The 5,441-nt window shown below is 40.0% G+C and overlaps 1 pseudogene; it reads left to right on the top strand.

Moving 5' to 3' along the window:
* The first annotated feature begins 3,106 nt into the window (after positions 1 to 3,106).
* On the top strand, positions 3,107 to 3,988 carry LOC102825011 (annotated as a pseudogene).
* Positions 3,989 to 5,441: the final 1,453 nt, after the last annotated feature.

The raw sequence follows: 5,441 nt of genomic DNA, 5'->3' as shown, positions 1-5,441 counted from the left end.
TGCTTGAGCCCATTGATGCTGCCACTTTGCTAATCCATCTCACTGGGGGCCTTCCTCTTTTTCTTTGACCATCCACTTTACCAAACATGATATCCTTCTCCAGTGACTGGTTTCTCCTGACAATGTGTCCGAAGTATGAGGACAAAGTTTGGCCATCCTGGCCTCCAAGGAGCACTCTGGCTGCACTTCTTCCAACACAGATCTGTTTGTTTTTTTTTTTGGCAGCCCATAGTACTTCAATATTCTCCTCCAAGATCATAATTCAAATGCATCAATTATTCTATGGTCTTCCTTATTCATTGTAGAAACTACATACAGGGTCGTTATGAATCAGAACCAACTCATTGACACTTAACAGCAACAACAGCCGACAACACTTAATTCCAAGGGACTCCAAATGAGATATTCCGTGGAATCTTACAGTTGTTTATTAGAAAACCTTTCCCCAGTGTGTTCTGAATCTCAGTAATTCTAGAATAATTGAACCTATATTGGAATGAAATTTCTTCTCAATGTTCTCCTCAGAGGGTGTACATACTTTTTCCTGAAAGATGAAGTATGAAGATTTTCCAGGATTGAGAAAAAACATGGGGTGTGGCACTGTAGGATCAGCACTAGACTGTAAACCACAAGGTCGGCTGTTCAAACCCACCAGCTGCTCCTTGAAAACCCTCTACAGGGTCACCATGAGTCGAAACCAACTCGACGGCACTTAACAACCACAACATAGAAATAGACAGATAAAGAGAATATATTTTTCCAAGTCAATATGTCACTAAATTTCATTTAGTCTATAATGAAATAATCACAATTCACCATGTTGTTGTTCTTGTTAAGTACCATTGACTCACTTCTGACTTAGAGCAACCCTATAGAGGATTTCTGAGGTTATAAACCTTTGCAGGAGCAGAAAACATCATCTTATTTCCATGGAGTCCCTGATGAGCTAAACTATCGACATTGTAGTTTACAGTTCAGTGTTTATTCTCTATAACAACTGTACTCGGCACCATGTGGTAGGAAAGGAAACATACTGTTTTTACCATTTGAGTTTTAAAAATCAAGAAAATATATTTATATATAAAAAAAGAATGATGACCCTTCTACAAAAATTATCTTTACATGTATCATAGATGTAAATGTACAACCAAAAACTATAAAACTTCTGGGGAAAAAGAAACACAGAAGAAAATCTTTGTAAACTTGGATTAGGTGAAAAATTCTTCGTCTGAACACAAAAAGAAAGAATCCTAAAAGAAACAATTGAACAATTGGATTTCATAAAAAATTTGAACTTACATGCTTAAAAAGTACTGTTAAGCAAATAAAAGGACTAGCCAAAAGTTTAAAGAAAATGTTTGTAAATATCTGGCAAAGGGCTCATATCCAACATATCTAGAAATATTTAAACTGAACAAATAAGGAAATGATCATGTGGATCATGACAAACTACAGACAACATTGTAGATAATGTATATTCCAAAACCCATAATTGTGCTCATAAGGAACCTGTACATAGACCAAGAGGTGCTTGTTCGAACAGAACAAGAGTACACTGAATGCTTTACAATTAAGAAAGGTGTATTCCAAGGTTGTATTTTTTCACCATGCTTATTCAATCTCTATTCTAAGCAAATAATCCAAGAAGCTGGATTATACAAAAAAGTACATGACTTCAGTGTTTGAGGAAGACTCATTAACAACTTGCTATATGCAGATACAACCTTGCTTGATGAATGAGAAGAGGACTTAAAATACTTACTGATGAAGTTCAAAGACCATAGCCTTCAGTATGGGTTGCTCCTTCATTTAAAGAAAAGAAAAATCCTATACTATTGGAGCAATAAATCACATTAAGATAAATAGAGAAAAAATTCAAGTTGTCAAAGACTTCATTTTGCTTGGATCCACTACCAACACTAATGCAATCAGCAGTTAAGAAACCAAATGACACATTGCATTAGTTAATCCTGCTGCTAAAGACCTCTTTTAAAGTGTTCACGATCAAAGATGTCGGTTTGAGGACTAAATTGATCCAAACACAAGCCACAGTATTTTCAGTAACCTCATATGCATGTGGAAGTTGAAAAATAAATATGGAAGACCATAGAAGAACTGATGCATTTGAGTTATGGTTTTATAGAAGAATATTAAGAGTACCATGGACTCTCAAAAGAACAAACAGATCTATGTTGGTAGAAGTACAGCCAGAATGCCCTATAGAAGCCAGGGCACCCATACTTCATACTTTGGACATGTTATATAGAGCAACCAGTCCCTAGAGAAGAATATCATGGTTGGTAAAGTGGAAGTCAGTGAAAAATAGAAAGACCACCAATGAGATGGACTGACATAGTGCCAGCAGCAATGAACACAAATTTAACAACAATTGTGAAGATGGTGCAAGACTGGATAGTGTTTCACTCTATTGTGCCTAGGGTCACTATGAATTTGAACCAACTCTATGGCAATGAACAACAATATATATATATACATATGTATATATAAGATTCTAAAGGCTAACCACCATAACAAGTGTTGACTTGGATATGAAGCAACCAGAACTCTCATACACCACTATTGGATGTGTAAAATGGAGAAGTCATTGGAAAACTGACAGTTTCTTATAAAAGTAAATATGCATAAAACATATGACCCAAACTTCAATCCCAAATATTTAGCACCAATAAATAAAACCATATGTCTACACATAATATAGAAGTTCTAGTCTGGCACAGGACTGTGAACCACAAGGTCAGCAATTCAAACCCAACAGCTGCTCTGTGGAAACCCTTATATAGGTTTGCTATGAGTTGGAACCAACTTAACAACACTTAACAACAACAACATATTTGGTATATATATATGACTTTTGAGTTGTTTCATATATATATATATGAAAGATGAAACTTTCTATTCCCGTAAAGATTTACACCCTCGGAAACCCTGTACAGGGTCCTATGGGTTGGAACCGACTGGATGGCAATTAACAACATATATATATGAAAATGAAACAACACAAAAGTCAATTAATTGGTCTTTTTTCCTGAGTTCAGAGTGGTGGGGCCCCATGGCTGTTACGCAGGTGCCCTGGGCATGGATCAGTATGGAGCTGCCCGCCGTAAACCTGAAGGTCATCCTCCTGGTCCACTGGTTGCTGACGATGTGGGGTTGCATCCTGTTCTCAGGCTCCTATGCCTGGGCCAACTTCACCATCCTGGTCTTGGGTGTGTGGGCTGTTGCTCAGAGGGACTCCATCAATGCCATAAGCATGTTTCTCAGTGGCTCGGTGATCACCATCTTCCTAGACATCGTCCATATTAGCATCTTCTACCCTCTGGGGACCCTCACAGTCACAGGCCGCTTTGGGGCCAGAATGGCCATCCTAAGCTTGCTCCTCAGGCCTTTCTCTTGCTGCCTTGTCTACCACATGTACCCGGAGCGCAGCGGGGAGCTCCTGCTCCATGTCGGTTTCCTTGGACCCTCGCCAGAGAGCAGTGCCTACCAAACATTTGACTCACCAGAAGTGTTCAACTACCCCTTTGCAGGCCCGGAAAACAGGGTCAGGCATCCACACAATAATGAAGCCATGCACGCCCCAGCTGACCCTACCTGGGCTGCAATGCTGTCCTCATGCCTCGGAGGTCATTCTAGGGAGGCTCCTGTACTCAGACATCAGACGGAACGTGTCCCCAAGTTCCCCACCTCGGGCTGTCTGAAGCAAGTACCTGGAGAAGCCAGGAGCTTCTGTGTACCCCATGCACACATACGCCCTCAACTCCTCAGACCTGCCCCATTCTCCATCACCTCACAGCCTCCCATGCTGGGTACCATAATGTCTGTCTCCAGCTCCTGCCCTCTAGCTGCTCTGTGCAGGCCTCAGACCAAGTCACCTCTGAGCCTAGCAGGGTCAGGTACCTATGGGCCAGTGATGCCCCCAGCCCACTCCTCATCCTCCTCTTGTCAGGCCCATCTGCAGAGGCGCTAACAACTTCAGGCCAAGTTCAGTCCAGGAACAATGCAGCATGGGAAGGAGATCCCAGTGTTTCTCATTACCTGCAGACAAGGTGTCTGGGTACCCCTGGCTGGAGGAAGAGGGGATTTGTGCTACCAGAAATGCTGTCAGCCCTCAGATACCTTCCCAGAACCTTGGCATTAAAGTTTGGAGAATCTTCTCAAAAAAAAAAAAAAAAAAAAGTCAATTAATTGGTGAACGAATGCACAAATCTAGGTATGTTAATACATTGAAATACTATAATTATTAAGAAAAATAAAAAGAAAGAAATTACTGATACATCAAAACACGAAATAATTTTCAGAAAGAAATCAGGTCCAAAAAGCCACATATGACATGGTTCTAATATAAGACATTCTGGTAAATAATTAACCATATTCAAGAATTAGGTCCGAGTCCTGGTGCAGTGCTGTGGGTTAAGGTGCTGAACTTCAAAGTTGGCTTGAACTGAATGTTGTTAGGTGGTTCAAGCTCACCAGCTGCTCCTCAGAAACCCTATACATGGTTGCTATGGGTTGGAACCAACTCCAAGGCACTTAAAAACAACAACAAAGGGATAGGTTGGGGTCCTGATATGATGCTGTAGGATAAGTACTAGACTGCCAACTGCAAGGTTGATGGTTCAAACCACCACCTGTTCCTTGGAAACTTTATACAGAGTCACTATGATTCAGAACTGACTCGAAGGCACTTACCAACAATAGGGGATAGGTCCAGGGAGTGTGATGGCTCCATAGGATAAGCACTGGATTATGAACTACAAGGTCCACGATCCTAGTCCACTAGGAGCTATGTGGAAGAAAGATGAGGCTTTCTTCTCCTGCAAAGGTTTATGCCTTGGAAACTCTTATAAAGGGTTTCTATAAGTCACAACTGAGTCGATAGCACTTAACCACAACAATAGATTATAGGTTTGGAGTAAGTGGATTAAGCACAAAGGGACACAAGAAACTTCTTAGGTCATGAATATATTCAATATATATATATATATATTTTACAGTAGTAACTATATGGAATGCTGCCCTGCAGGATAAGCACTGGACTGCAAACCACAAGGTCAGCAGTTCAAACCAATCAGCCACTCTTCGAAAACCCTATATAGGTCATTCTGAGTCAGAACCAACTCAATTGCCCTTAGCAACAAGTCATTTTATAACTATATATATTTGTCAAAATTCATTAACATGGTGAATTTTACTGTATGCAAATTATACATCAATAAACCTCACGTTTATAATTAAAATGAAAAGAAAATTAATATGAAACATTGAGAAAAGCTATAGGAATCCCAGGCATAATCCTCTTAACCCTAAACCACACTAGAAAGGTAGATTAGATGATATTGGTTCATGGGGTGTCACTAACTCAGTCAACACGCAAATTCCAATTAATGTGCAGTATCAGGGATGTAAAATGAATGATGCAA

Source organism: Chrysochloris asiatica, unplaced genomic scaffold, assembly GCF_000296735.1.
Source record: "Chrysochloris asiatica unplaced genomic scaffold, ChrAsi1.0 scaffold00129, whole genome shotgun sequence".
Taxonomy (NCBI): domain Eukaryota; kingdom Metazoa; phylum Chordata; class Mammalia; order Afrosoricida; family Chrysochloridae; genus Chrysochloris; species Chrysochloris asiatica.
This window is presented reverse-complemented; position numbering and strand designations above follow the sequence as displayed.